This window comes from Ischnura elegans, chromosome 1, assembly GCF_921293095.1.
Source record: "Ischnura elegans chromosome 1, ioIscEleg1.1, whole genome shotgun sequence".
NCBI lineage: Eukaryota > Metazoa > Arthropoda > Insecta > Odonata > Coenagrionidae > Ischnura > Ischnura elegans.
In genome coordinates, this window is record NC_060246.1 from 134,185,013 (window position 1) to 134,200,360 (window position 15,348).

The window sequence follows — 15,348 nt, forward strand, 5'->3', positions numbered from 1 at the left end:
TAGACGAATGGCAATGGTCCATTTTTATCCTCATTTGAAAAGGGCCAGATTGGCGCCCATGCGATTCCACTCCGCATGACGTCACAGGGACCTAGTTTCTACACGAGAGGATAGGAGTTATACATCGTCTGAGGTTACCAATGCATGCATGAGGCACAGAACTCAGGGAAACATGTCTTAATAATCACCTATTAAAACTGGCTAAGTTCGGAAAGTTTTCTTCGTTTGATAAGGTATTAATAAACCTTTTTTAAGCCAAGCGCTACCATGCAGCAAGGTACTCAGCTATCCGCTAGCATCCTGCGACGTATCAGCGCTAAGCCTCGCCTCAAGGTCACCTCACCGGGCGGGAGGGGGAACCAGAAATACGACGTACGGAGATATTTCCCGGCATTCATACTTAAGCGTCGCGTTTTCGCGCGCTTGAAAATTTTCACTTTTCATTTAATCGCGAAAAATAGATGTTGTCATTTCAAAATCTAAAAGCGTGAAATACGTACTCCAGGAGTAATAATCTTTCGATTTAGGCAATAAAAAAATAATAGGAAACCACCCTATTGGTTATAAAAATTGGTGCGGGAGGCAAAGAGGTCAAGAGGAGAAGTATTTGAGAAATCAAAAAATGTTATTCCAGTGGATTGATTTTACAAAAGACCCAGTAAAACCATATCTTGTACCGAGTAGTGTACTACTAATGTGAGAATCAACTTCCAGGCATCACCAGCGAGTAGCATCGAATAGGATAAAACATTTTTTCAGCGGTGAGAGATAATTCCACCTCCGCGATCCTCAGTGAAGAGAAACAGAGCAATAAAAGAGATTAGGAGATTTCAAATCATAATTTATAATTGAAGGCCATCCAGAGAAGAAACGGGCGCAATCAATGCCGACGACAACCACTGGAATAATCCTTAATATGAGGGGTTTAAATAATACTGAGTCCCTTCAATGGTAAAACAGCGCATTTACTGCTGAGATCAGTCAATTCATAGATTCAAATTATATAGTAAACATTCGCAATGGCAACAATGAGGAGTCCAAATACAATTGATGAAATTAACACCCGTGATTTTCCTGGAAGGGACGCAGAAGAATCTTGGGCAAATTTTTAATGGAACCGGGATCGAACAGTGAGGACTTAGATCAAGGAGCATATTAAATTCAATCGACTAGCAATCCGCAATAAAAACAGCTGTACATAATGGTAGCCATGCTTTTAGAGACACATTAACTTTCGTATTCAAATGCAAAGCAATAGTCAACTCCGGAAACAATTACGAATGAAAACAGTAATCGTTGCCAGGGGTGTAATGGCCATAAAAATCGCACATCCGCAATCAAAAAGAAATAAAACTAGCGGCAGTCTCTCTGATCCCCAAGGTTCCACTTCCTTGGAGCAACCCATTCATACACGGACCACCGCGCCCACACCAAGACGCAGCGCGCGAAAGACACGAGCCGAGGGCAATCATCAGTCGTGACACCAAGCGGAAACACAGAAAGAGAAGCCGCCCTCTGACATTGAATCTGACACAACCGTGTTTCCTCAGGCTTATATTGCCTTAAAGAGATAGCAGAGGCAATGCTACATCTTTCCATCGGTACCTACAGCCTGCGGATTTTAGGAGATTTCAACGCGCGAATGTTGATATTCCCCATGCAGAAAACGAGCATTATTCCATAAAATTTGCCCAATAGAAAGAAATTTACTATATAAGAAAAACATGATGCTCAGCAACATATACTGCTTCAATTAGCTTAAGGATGAAGTACAATACCGGAATTCAATAATCATGGCCAAAATTATGGAAAACTAAATACCATTCGACTCGAAATTCGCAATTGATTGAAAAAATTGAGAGTATCGCCATTATTAGCAGCCTACAGAATAAAATTAAGTTCTGGACGATTTTAGGATGTAAAAAATCAAACTCAATTTGAAGACGATGGGTGAATAGGAGAATAAAGGTGGAAACGTAAGGTGGGAAAAATAATCACATCAATAGGAAAGGAAATAACATGGCAGTTGAAGGGAAAATCTACCACGGAATGTATATGAGTTAACAAGTTTCCATTCCTTTTCTCAATAATAAGAATGGTGATTTGACTCTCTGAAATTTCCTCGTACTGGTAGAATCGAAACAAAATAAAGACCTGCGCAAAATTGAATATCAAAGAAATTAAAAACATTGCAAAACAATGCAAAGTGTTGTCCCTTTAATATCAGACTATGCTGCATACAAAACTATAACTAATGCTAATTATAGTTCAAATTAAATAATATGGAAAGGGATTTTCGTACAAGAATAAAGAATGAGCGGTGGGTTACGGCCCTCATCCACATTTATTTGCGATGGACTTCGTTTTTCTAGAGACGGAGTCGTGGGAGGAAAAAAAATTAATATCCAAACCTGACAGCTTCATGGTTAACTTCTCCCGCAACGCCATTTTTTACGCTGCCACAACCAGCTCGATTCATTTCATGCCAAAGTCATGGGCAAAAACAAGTTCAGAGGGCAACACGCACAACATATGTTATAGAGGGACTCCCTTCCCGTAACGAGCAGCCTAACCTCCACGTCACTACAAAGAAAAAACAACGCGCTCTCCTCGTTGGCCCGTTTGCAGATCTTTTTACCGAACGCATTTCTCTGTCTGTCTCTCCAACACGAAACGAGCGATTCCGTCATCAACCTGGGGAAAGCGGAAGAGGGTGGGACAGGTGGATTGGCGGAAGAGGGTGGGCGGAAAACGCACAGAACTCATACCAAAGATACTAACGATAAAAAAGGGACGAAAAAATGTTTATAAAAGCACTTCATGCAAGATTAAGGCGGCGACCGAACAGGCAATTTTTTTCAAGCGTAAAAAATGAGCCTGCAAAGAGACTGATGGAGGTTCATTACAACCAGCCGTCCTGCCGAGATAAAAAGAAAGAAGGATTTTTTTTATTTATCCGCGACAAGTCGTTAACACTCCATGATCTCATTTCTACACCCACCCACTGAAGTTTCCTAAGATAGAGAAGAAATAGTTCAGGGGAACAGTGTATTTACAAACGAATGAATTCAATTTTTTTATATAAATTACAAGGAAATTACGTGGATAACATGGGCATATCAACATCTGAATTGGTATGTGAAACAGCAAGGCAAAACTTTCATTCGGAGTAATCATGTAGTAATAAAGAAGAGTCACAGGGGATGCACAAATAAAATGTTAGAAAATTAGAAGGTCAGGAAAGAAAATAAGATGCCTCGACAAACTGAGAAAGATGACCAAGCACCTGTGGATTTTCCCTTGTACTAGAATTGTCGCACTCACGATAGTTTATATGAGTGAGCGTAAATTTCTATACGAATAAAGTACGTTTCTACTACAGGCGCACACAATTAAACTCCCCGTCATTTGAGGAAACTGAATAGTCTTATTTAATCTCTACCGCTCTTTTAAGTCACGAGAGGGGACACATTCAAACCCGTTCCCTCCACATGAACACAGCCAACTACAGATTATCTATTCACGAGTGTAATCATCTCTGAGAACAGCGTTAAAAACCACGACAAAATTGAGAAAGAATACGAGTCCCGGCACGGGGCACCGCCATGCTCTCATAAGTCCGAGAGGCAGCCTATTTTAAAGATTCCTTGTTAACACGATATCCACATCAGTATGAAAATCTTTTGTGCGCCGTGCTCCTTATATAACCTCTAAAAAAAGCAAAAATAAATTTTTCATTTCGTCCATTGCACTCTGGATGATGACCTTGACGGTAGCTCAAAAGAAAAAGATTGGATCAGTCACCCGATTCGCTGAAAAGATGATAAAGAGATTCTCGGAATGACAACCGCGGAACATTCGACAGCGCATAAATTCAAACGCTCGGGGCATGAGGAAATAAATGGGAAAAAAGGAATGCTCTCCTTGATGAACGCATTAGCATTCAAAATTCGAGTCATATAAAACGATGACCGCGAGAGTAATCGAATCGCTCGCCAGTGCGTCATCGCATTAACGACTGTCTTTTGTTTTCCAGTTAACAAATCACGCGCAATGCTGATCATCGACGATCGCTCGCGAAACCTTGATTGAACACTTTGCGCTTCAGCGAGCCAATGCGCTGAGTCAATTCTTAAAAAAGGAATACCACGTAGACTCTTTCATTCAATGGCATGCTTCACGCCTTATATACATTAAGGATTTTGATTCCTGCACATACGAGGTTGATACTGAAATTATTCGCGCTCAAATAAGGTGGACTGATTAATTGAACTTTTGAATAGGCTAATTTTATTCCGACCAAGGCTGAAGTCATCATCACCCAAAACGGGGAGCAGACCCCGGGTTTTAAACATGCTAGAAAAAACGTTCCACTGAACGTAATAAAGTGATGTTAAATGCAAAAGAGAAGGACAGTTGCCGTCTAAAAAAAGCACCAATGATTCCAAAAATGCCCTAAGACGAATGCTAGCGAGTACGGAACTACGTCGGAATATATGTAACAACATCGGAATTGCAAGTAAAAAAATGTATTACTTCACCGAATGTACGCAGAGTTCATCCAATACGGATGAAATTAACAGTACAAATAAACCATTAAGCATTTCTTAGTACTCACGTTTGTGAGATATCGCCGACGGACTCATTTTCAACGAACTGCTGCAAATCTGTTGAGGAGAGAAGAAAAAAAATAGTTATACTACGATTTCATTCAACTGTATTATAAAAAGGCAGGGACATAATATTGCGAAATTTACATTCTAAATGCATTGAAAACAATTAATAAGAAACAAAAGTACCATTGGTATTTACACCATTATTAAGAGGGGCTTCCTAAAACTAAATGAAGTGAGACGAATTTTATTTCTGAAAGAGATAAATGGCCATAAAACATTCAAAGGAGACAATGGCTTCATAAGAATTAGAAAAATCAACCGATAGAAACCAGAGAAAACCTGAAGCATTCGAGATCTGGTACTGGCAGCGAATGTTGAATATCAAACGGATGGAAAGGGCGATAAACGCGAAGAAATACCGAGGAATAGGAGAAGAAAACTCCCTAATGAATACCATACGCAATACAAGGACCCAGTGGATCGGCCATCTCACAAGACGCAGTAGCTACGTGGGAAATGCAATGGAAAACTAAATCGAGGGAAAATTCCCAAAGAAAGACCTAGAGATATTGCTTGCGATATATTCAGGAGTAAACAATCATGAAGAACATGAAGGAAAATGGTTCGGTAAATGGAGAAATGGAGGGCTGCCGCACGCTAATCTTAGGGTTCAAGACTATGATTGGAGATGAATGAAAATGAAACTGCTACACTGAGAATTACACTTGCACCAGCAATTCGATTGCCAGGGATTAATATTTCAAAAAATGGCACTACGTAATAGTACTCGTGACGAGAACAGCATTAATCATTCCATCTGCACTTCACTGCATACAAAACCATTCCATCGGTAGATTTTCTGGTCTTCAAGTTATGAATCATACCCACGGAAAAGCTAGCTATCAGTCTTCCAAGTACACTTTTATTTATTCATAATCTTACTCTCAATAACTTTCCCTCCAATTTCCCTCTTATTTCTCTTTATTCTGCGAATTCTAAACCCACTGACCAACAACACCATCCTTTTCACGTTATTCCCTTGCATTTCCCCTCTATACAGAAGTACACAAACTAAGTTTGATCTCGCAAACCTCAAAATGAATACCATTAAGTTATATCTACGGTTAATGATCCGTCGGTTCACGCAACATGAGATATTAGTAAGGAGTATAAATTGGTACTACCCGAACTACCGCATTCGGCAAAGCTTTTCACAAATACAGGATCACCCGTCGACTATCGCAAACTAAACATCACGCTTGCACGTAATAACTTTAGAGTGACAATTATTAGGGAAATAGAATTCTGCTATCGTCTCATTTATTTTTCCCATTTTTCCCCTAGCCCAGAATTTTCAAGTCGCCAAAAAAAATAATCACCAACAAAATTTCACTTTTCACGATTCAACTTTCGTTTTCAACTCAACCTGTGTTTCCCTTCCGTGACGAATATAAATTCCCCGGGATCCTCCGAATAGCTATCAAAACCGCATTTTCAGCGACTGATTATATTTAATTATAATTTCCAAAATCTACTTATAGAGAAAAACAAGGAGTTAGGAAAACTTCACGCAGTGGGAAACAGTTCCGACGTTTTCCCTGCGTGAAATGCCTAAGAATTCTATTTGTGCTAGCCACTGGTACTCGCTCCGGATAGTTATCGATACATCCATCGAATGGTACGCATCCTTTTTAAAAAAACTACACGAATTTAACTATCACAAAACGATGTATGAAACTGTCATGATTGATTAGTGGAAAAAATAATAATTAGACACAAGAAGTAAAGTCATCGTATAAGGCTCACCACCTTTTCCAGGAGTATCGGTATCCGGTAAAACGCTGGATCAACGACTGACTTATTTCTCATTCCAATCATTCGCTTCATCATTTGAGAAAAATAATCAGAATATGCGGCAGTAAATAATTAACTGTAAGGAGTGAAATAGTATGGAGAATTTGTGAAAATTTAAGATCCAAGCGAGAACAATAAGAATGACTTAACAGTAGCAAAACAACTTTCTCTAGATCCAGTGTTACGTGGAATACTGATGCCAAATGCGTAGTTTGATAGATACTATTCGGCTAACCGTCATTCAAATCACGACTTCACCACTTCCGGTCACGCTCCCCAGCAATAAAAATCGGCACTCCTATCGATTCCCGTGGTGAAAATTCATACAACACACAGCATTGTATGTCGCAGTATTTCTCTTATAGCTCTGCGACATTATCGACTGTTTTCCATTTCAAACAACGTATATTGTGCATGCTTGAATTTACGACTCAAGGATAAGAGTTTTGGTATAAACTTCAACAGTATGTTACCGGAAAAAATCAACCACACTGTTATAAATCGCAAATCCTTCGTAAAAAAATATTTACTGCAATTAAGCCGATGCACAAAAGGAAGAAGTTATAAGAATTTGTTGAAGACAGCACAGACTACTGAACTCTGGTAACAATTCGGTCATCGAAAAATGTTATAATATGCGTAATTGTTCATGAACTCATGTTAGCCTAAGAAAAGTATGAACATCGCCATTTATTTAGGCTGTTTACAACAGGTGGTTTAAATTTTGGCTTTCTAAACGACTAGATAGATAACGAGTTAGAACAGGAAAAATATGTTTTCGCCAGAGGAACTTGTCGCTAGAACAAGCTTTCGCTGAACGATAGGCGTCAATAATATCTCACGTCTCATCACAAAGGCAACGTTCTGGGCTCATACAGTTATCAGCGTAACATCATGGAAAAGAACGAATCCCATTAAAAGGTTAACATTTAATGTGGTTTAAACTTAGAAACTTCACTATCTGATTACGAAAAAATATAATTATACATCTAATGATTGATATAACTGAATAAAAATTATGATTGGTTGAATTGCTTTCACTCAATAGTCAATGAAATACAAGGTTACTGGTAATTTACTTCATTTTACGATTATTTCCAAGAAATATAATCCTACGCCATTATATAACCAATACAGCACAACAACACAAAGCAGAAATCCCGATTTTATAACAAGGAGCTACAAAGTCGAGGAAGTCGAAATGGTCAATTATTTTGAAGGTACGTATTTGAGCAACGAACACGACAGGGAAATGTTAAAAAAAGAACAGTACTGACAACGTTAAGCAACAGGAAAATGTTCACAGTAGGATTCTTTACTAAGACAGAGAAGAAAAAGCAAGAGGCTGATAAGAAGGGGGCTCAGTGTGTCGCAGATAGGCGTAACCAAAGGAATGACAATTAGGACTGGACTCGGGAATTTGAGATTAAGTCACGCAAATGAACGAGAAATAAATGGAAAGAAAAGCGAAAGAAGGAAGTGTTCGACATGCCTGCGAAGAGAGGTAACTTTAGCATGAGATAAGAGAGCAAGAGGCTGGAGTAGTTGCTGAGGGGTGAAAGCATGCTGAAGTTCGTGATAAGAGAAAAGAATGTTGAGCAAGCGGCGAGGGAAGAGAACAGAGAACGAATAAGGAGGGGACAACCGCATTGCGAGCCGAGGAAATAGCATTGTGAATAGCTGACGCTAATTACTCTAATGTATCTTAAATATATGCGATAATCAACCATCAATCCATCGTAAGAGAGGGCCATTAGTCAGACATTCGCGAGGTTAAGGGAATGTTTAATTAAAATTTATTTTTTTAAAGTAATCAATATTTTTAATTGTGTAAAGAAAGAAGATTTATGAAAGAAATTCTTCATACGGACGCTATTTAACATCAAAGCAAACGTCAAATGCAATAACATGAATTTTGGAATGGTACATTCTCTACTCGTCCACCAAATGTGTCGTCACTCAGCGCGAATTTGAAATGGGTTTACGAAAGTCGCCACTCTCAGAGCTGGCGTTGATGCCATCCGATTTCAGAGAAGATGAATAACAATTAAGTCAATAAACCGAAATTTAATATCGCAATGAAATGGTCCTTCGGATATGTAAATGAGGCTCTTCACGAGTACATATATGGTATTGCAAAAATAGGAAATACAAGGATCGCCCCACGTTCATCACCGATCGTTCCTATCACCGCGGACATTTATGAACACGAGCTACTTGGTAGCATAAAAAAGTTTCTCCTCGAAGTATTTGGGCCTAAAGCACGTAGCTCTGGCAATGGGTACTATCCGGAAGGCACTGACAAGGACAAATGATTCAGAAACGGAATCGAGAGCTTCACGAACCGGGTTGGCCCGGGAAGTTATGTTCGGAGCCACAGGGAAGTACTGGTCAGGAAGCAATTGACGTAAGAATGGCTGTAACCGCAATGCCTGCACATTTGGAGCCGGCAGGAATGCTGCAGGCTGCGGTGACGCCTCTCAAACCCCCCCCCCCCCAGGCCACAGATAATGGACGCGTTATCTCCGGGTCCGCGAGGGATGGTCACCACAGGAGGATGTGTATGAACTGACGCAGAAGGACAACTCACTCCAAACGAACTAACACACGAAACGTTGGAAACACATCCGGCAGTTGTTTTCTTTTTTTTTCAGTTTCGGCTTGAACCGGAGATAGGACCATTCAGAAAATCCGAATTCGGCGAGAGATCATCGACGCGCATCGCTGATCGGCGTTCAAAACATTCCAACGGGATTCCCAACCCGCGTTTCCATGAAAACGGCGGCGGTTCGTCATCACTACTATGGCCAAGCATGTAGCCACTTTAAGGGGGCTATAAGGAGATCATTCAATCACAAACTTCTATCGCTGGCCAAAAAACGTGTTGCACTATTAACTTAGTTCCGCAATGACATTTGCTTGTCAAATGAAAACTTTTTTAATGAAACAAATGAAAAAGAAAGTCAATTTGCCTCAACTATAGTGAAGCTCACGATTAAATACTCCAGTATAATACTGATTTGATAAGCATTAGCAGCCAAATTGTGCAAACGATATGATTGTAACTTGCATTGCACTTAACATAAAGGTTCCCGGCGATACTTCGTGGAATATGCTGAGCGCAATAGAATGCTAAGTTATCCATGCGAATTACACTTCTGCATTGCAAGTCGAAATGCAATCCTGAAAATGTGGACATACTTCGCTTTTTCGTAAGTTTACCCCTTCATACAGAAATGTATGTAAATAGGTAGAAAATATATTTATGCCATGGGATACGTGCCGCAAGAATACTCACTGGGGCATTGATAAATAGGCATTACCTAGGCAATCAGCTGAACACTAGGCCACACTGAAGAAATAATGATATTTAAATCGAAAACAAAGCAGCATACTTTCAAGGGTACCTAAATACTGAGAGCACGGGTATTTTACTCAACTCTGCGAGTAATTATTGCATTTTGATATTGCATGATGGTTCTAAATTAATTAAATAAATAAATACATATCAGGCCAAAATCCTTCTAATCCATACTTCATATTCTGGGAATACGTATTAGAACAGAGGTAGACGGCAGTGAAGAAAAAACTGACCTTACCCCATTCCTAATGAATGAGAGAAAGGAGGACCACAGTTCAACGTCCTATTCGATGATCAGTGTGCCTTCTTTATGAGAAAATATTTTCCCTCAAAATTTTGCTGAGCTGGTGGTGGAGACCTCATCGGAAAATAATTACGCCTGCGTGGCAAAAATTAGCCACAACGCGCGCAAATGCGTTGAAAATAATACTCATCGGCGGGGAATTCCCTTCTCTAATGCTTACGGCGCGGAATGACTTTTAAATTCAGTGTTCACGTAACCAGAATGGCTGAACGGTTAGAAGACGCCAGATTCCACATTGGAGACTGTCAACGTTGATTAATCAACGATGACATGCTCTTTAACGGCCACGAGTTCGTAATTACCATACAATGGCACTGCCTAAACACAGTCATGTCCAAAAAAATTAAGCCGCAAATTATCTCCCCCATTCATAAGGTTTAGACCAAACAAACATCAATTATTATTTGTTTAAAAGATGCCAATTCCAACAAATGAATGTAAGACCATTTTTTTGCTTTTGGAAAAGATAAAATCAAATGTAGATGGAATTAATGGTATCCTAAGAATGAATCCAAACTGATACGGCATCAAATGTGGTTCATTAAAAGGACACCCATTTAGCTAGAGGGATGCAAAGGTCTATACGTAAATATGGTCAAGTCAATCACCTATTTCATTTTAGGTCTCGAAAAAAAACGTTCATCTTAGCAAACATGGTCGGGAAAAAGAACTACGCAGAATACGTCCAGCAGATCGGCAGGTTAAGCAAACGGATATTTTGCTTCCACGTATATATCACATGTGGTCGGAAAAATTTTGGCAACAAATATCCTCATTAAAAACAAAAATTAATCACATAAGCTGGTTTCACTCTCATACCGATTATGATCGCTTTTTTCGTGAACTCAGAAAATATGGAATGCACAATCATAGACACATTCAGGAAAAAACGCGATAAAAAAGGATGATCGCTTTATTTTTCCCTAACATATAAGGCATGGTAATTGCAGAAAAATTGAGATTTTTAATCCAGTTGGTAGCGATTCGTAATAATAGTTAAAATTCTAGGAACAATTACCAAGTTACAGTAATCACAGTACACTGCGTCATGCATGTTTTGTGACGAAGCCTAAGAAATTGTACCACATTCGCTCACACTCAATGGGGCATACATACTTTCATAGATATGCATGTGGATGATGTTCTAGAGTTTGGTGAATTTGAAAACAGTTTGCTTAATTTTTTTTATGCTAGCGCTTTATTCATACATTAGAACATCCTCAAGGTGTACGAAACAAAATTAGCGAAGAGAAATTTCATCTTGATAGCAACTACTTAGAACTCATACAAACATTTTTAAGTACCTCATGTTTCTGTCCAGACCAAAACTCCAGAACATCATTACCACTTATTAAAAATACGATGGTCAAGAACGACTTCGTAATTATATTTTTGGGAGTAGAATAATCTTGGCGCAGAACTTTAGCACGTCCTCCAAGGGGATAGCCGCCGGGGCTTCGACGCGGAGGAGAAGGCGCAACCTTGAATGGGACAAGTTCCTCACCTGAAAAATTCCTCCCGAGAGCGGAGAATCTTGCGAAGACGCCCACGGGAAGGACACGGCACGCCTCTCTCAATTCCGCAAGAGACCAAAGAGTCACCTTCGCGCACAACACGACCGAGGTTCCGCGCCGCACGTCAGACAGAGACAAATATTACGGCCGCCGTCCACGCACAAAAACACACTCACAAACCTGAGGCCAGAACTTTTGAAATGAGGCGACGAAAAGCAAACAAATCCTCAAAAATGGAAATGCAACACGTTTTGCAAACACACTCGTATGTGAACACAATCACTTATCAAGGACGAGGAAAAAGAAATTCCTCTTTCTCTCTCGCTTTCTAGCACTGTCGCTATTGGCTGAGCAGGGTTCTTGAAACAGGAAACACTTCCCTCTATTGTAGTAAGTCCAAATGTATTGGAAATACTGTTTCCATAGAACCCAGTTCAGGGGGACACAAAACAAAAACAGCAGTCAAAACTTGTCTTGACCGTTTCCCTTACAGCGGGCAGAATAAGCAATATTATCTTGGAATGAATGTTGCCTGTAGTAGAGATTTTTCTCCAAATTCTTTTACAACTCGAGTCCACGAATTCTCCTTCGCTCGAATCGTAAGCACTTCTTACGCGGAATACAAAATTCAGCGAAGGCGGAAGCAACAAAACAAACAGTATTCACAGCGGGATTTGCCTTGCCGCACCACACGGCGAGGACGATATCTTCGCGCGCTCACTAAAAAACACGCGCAAGAAAAGCAGCACTGTATCTAGACGAGGGAAGGGAGGGGTCAACAGCGCGGGCCCGGCTGGCGAGCGCCGCCTCGGGTTCAGTCGTCGGCCGACTCGCGAGGAGTCAAAAGACTGCCTTCGCAGGCAGACCGAGTGGGAGGCGACTGGGGAGTATCACGTTCTCCTGCTGTTCTTCGTCCACGCAGTTGCCGTGGCGGCGTGCGCCGTAAACGGTCACACAGCTGAAGGAAAGGGGGACAGTGATGGAAGCAGTCCTCACAGCTATCGCACTGGATAATAACGCACTTGTAAAGCCAACGTGGAAAAAAACCAGCCCGCTTTCGATGACACCGAAGTCCCGACAATCTCCGGGCCAGACGCAATGCCTGCCGAGGACAGTCCGTGGGCGATGCTTTACCTTCCCACAGGCCCTATCCAGAAAGGCCTCACGTAGTCGTTATTTTCGACGACAAAACTTTGCGTGCATATGTCTTCAATTTAAACAGACGTTTTCCGAACTCTGAAAACAACCACATAAAATTTCACAAAATCCATAACGGAGTTCGAAATACTTTTCACAGAACAAAAGACACACGTCACGTCCACGATAATTCCAAAGTTCGATTACATCAGGTCCTTGACGAATTAAGATTCCTTTTTGGACAGTCCACCACCGGGTGTGTGTCACGTGTGTATCACTTTGTAAATGGGGGAGGGAAAATTGGTGATACAGTCCAGTTGCAATTGGTGAAAAAAAACCGAGGGACGAGAACACTGCAGTTTCACGCACTAGGGGGTTAAATGGGGAAAGACCGCGTTACGGCGAGTCACTGGTCACAAAAGGAATAAGCCAGCACAGCTTAAGTGGCGTTCGGATCCCGCCTCGTCCGCCACGGACGTCCTTGCCGCTCGGTCCCGCGGGGTTTACTGACGGCGGATCTCTTTCTGCCTCGTACGTAACTCCAAGGCGCGCACACACACACACTGACGTTACACACGCACGCAACAACACACGTTCACACGCTAACAAAACAAGATCTCTCCTTCTCCTCCCTCCTTTTCCGACTCGCCTGTGCTCCTCGCACCGCTCTTTTCTCCTTTTCTGCTCCACGCGCGTGCGCAGTACAAAACTTCCAACCCTCCCCTCTACGCCCACCTCCTCCTCTCCGACACTCCCCTACTTTCCTTACAAACCGCCCCCTTCCTACGGAGCGAAAGCCCCATTCCAGTCGTCTCACTCGACCCAAAGACATCTGTTGGCTGCGAAAGCTGCAGTGGTGTGTTGTGTGCTCCTCATCGCGAGTTTTCGCTGCTGCTGACTTGAGGGAATGCCCTGAGACTTCGGGGGCTTTGAGTTGGTGCTCAGACGGGGGAGAAGTGTCTTGAAAGCTGCATGAGCTTTCTGCAAGGGCGCAGATGTCAGTGAATCAGCTGGCACGGGGATTAAGATCTTTAGAGCAAATATAATAATAATAATAATTTATTCTTCCATGCATACATATTTTTTACAGACTATTACAAATATATGTGAAAGGGTGCTCAAAGTGGCGGCGAAGTAGCCAAAATCTGAATCCAACAATGAAACCCCAACATCACTGTTATTGGTAGATAAAACAATCGCAGACAAACGATTGTAAGGTCCAGTGAAGTTGGGATCCCTCAAAGAATGTAAACTTCCTTGAAATATCAATTTGGCATTGCCTATCTTAATTACATGTCCTCTTTGTTAATTTTTTTAACAATCCTCTTCTTTTTTAAAACACAAAGCAACGTTCTCTTAAACAAACAATAGGCAATCTAAAACATCAACCTAGCAAAACATGCATTAACATAAAAATAAATACAATCAAAACCCAACTAACGAACGACATTAACTAAATAAAATAAATAAAAATGGAGATAGACAAGGCACGACGTTGCAGTCAGATTTTTATTAACCGACCCAGGTTACGTTAAACTATGACATAGTCATGATAACCATCACCTTGATAACGGTATACCTTGATAATAGAGATAATGATCACCAATCCATTACCAAGAAAATTATCTCTTTGATAACGGTATTCATTGTCAATGATATAGTTTGTCGAAAACTAGGTCGATTAATAAAAATCTGTGGACCATACGCTAAGTTAACGTTACATATCATACAGTTCCACAAAATAGTGTCAACTACACAAAAGCTGCTACACTATTACTATGGGAGAAAGAAAAAGTTTGCAAAGGAAATGCTCATGCATATCTTTTATTGAATTCCTAACGATTTTCCTTCTACTTAACCCTTTCTTACCCAGGGCTGCTTTTGGGAGATATTAAGTTTCAAGGCTTTTCATTTCACTAATGTGAACTTTATCCAATTAATCATAATTATTGTGGCAGCTACACATCGCCATTAAACTTCACAGCACAAAAGAACACGCAGTTTATATCTTACCTGAATAAAGCCGAAAATTTGTACACTTATGATGCTGTTAAGAGGCATCATTGGTAAATAATGGGTTTAATATTGAATTTCATGGAAATAAAATGTGAACAACAAATTAACAATTGAAAACAAACTCTGTCCTCGCAGTCAGCCAATTAGCCCCATAGCCTCTCGGACATTACCATTCCAATCTTTGTCCTATGCACAGAACCCTATAATTGCTTTGGCGTACATTCACTCGTGGACGAGGAATTATACAAAAGGATTGGTGGATCGCATCCTAAACTCGATTGTGGCGGAGATCTCTTGGAGTTGGTCCGATTCCAGCTCGTATACTACATTTAAAGTACATCACTTTTTCCAGCATCCTTCGGCTGGGACGTTAAACCATGGTCCACTTGGCGACTTTCGTGAAGGCCTGGTTACACGGCACATTAAACACGAACAAGTTAACGTACGTTTGCGTGAATGATTTTTGTGGACCAGAATGGAACATGTACGAATGCATGAACCGAATTAGAACAGGTTCTATTTTCTGTGCATGCATTCGCACAAGTC

At 40.8% G+C, this 15,348-nt stretch overlaps 1 protein-coding gene across 3 annotated transcripts in view; it reads right to left on the reverse strand.

The window, feature by feature from the left end:
- Positions 1 to 13,351, reverse strand: part of LOC124170490 (rho GTPase-activating protein 7) — a 365,673-nt gene extending 352,322 nt beyond the window's left edge. For 2 of the 3 annotated variants that reach the window (XM_046549267.1, XM_046549241.1), the window contains exons 1-2: positions 11,640 to 13,351; positions 4,619 to 4,667 (exon numbers count right to left, since the gene is read on the reverse strand). The gene's annotated coding sequence lies outside the window, so the exon portion shown is untranslated. The remainder of the gene's footprint in view (positions 1 to 4,618; positions 4,668 to 11,639) is intronic. The other variant, XM_046549251.1, reaches the window with a different exon arrangement.
- Between the last annotated feature and the right edge of the window lie 1,997 nt (positions 13,352 to 15,348).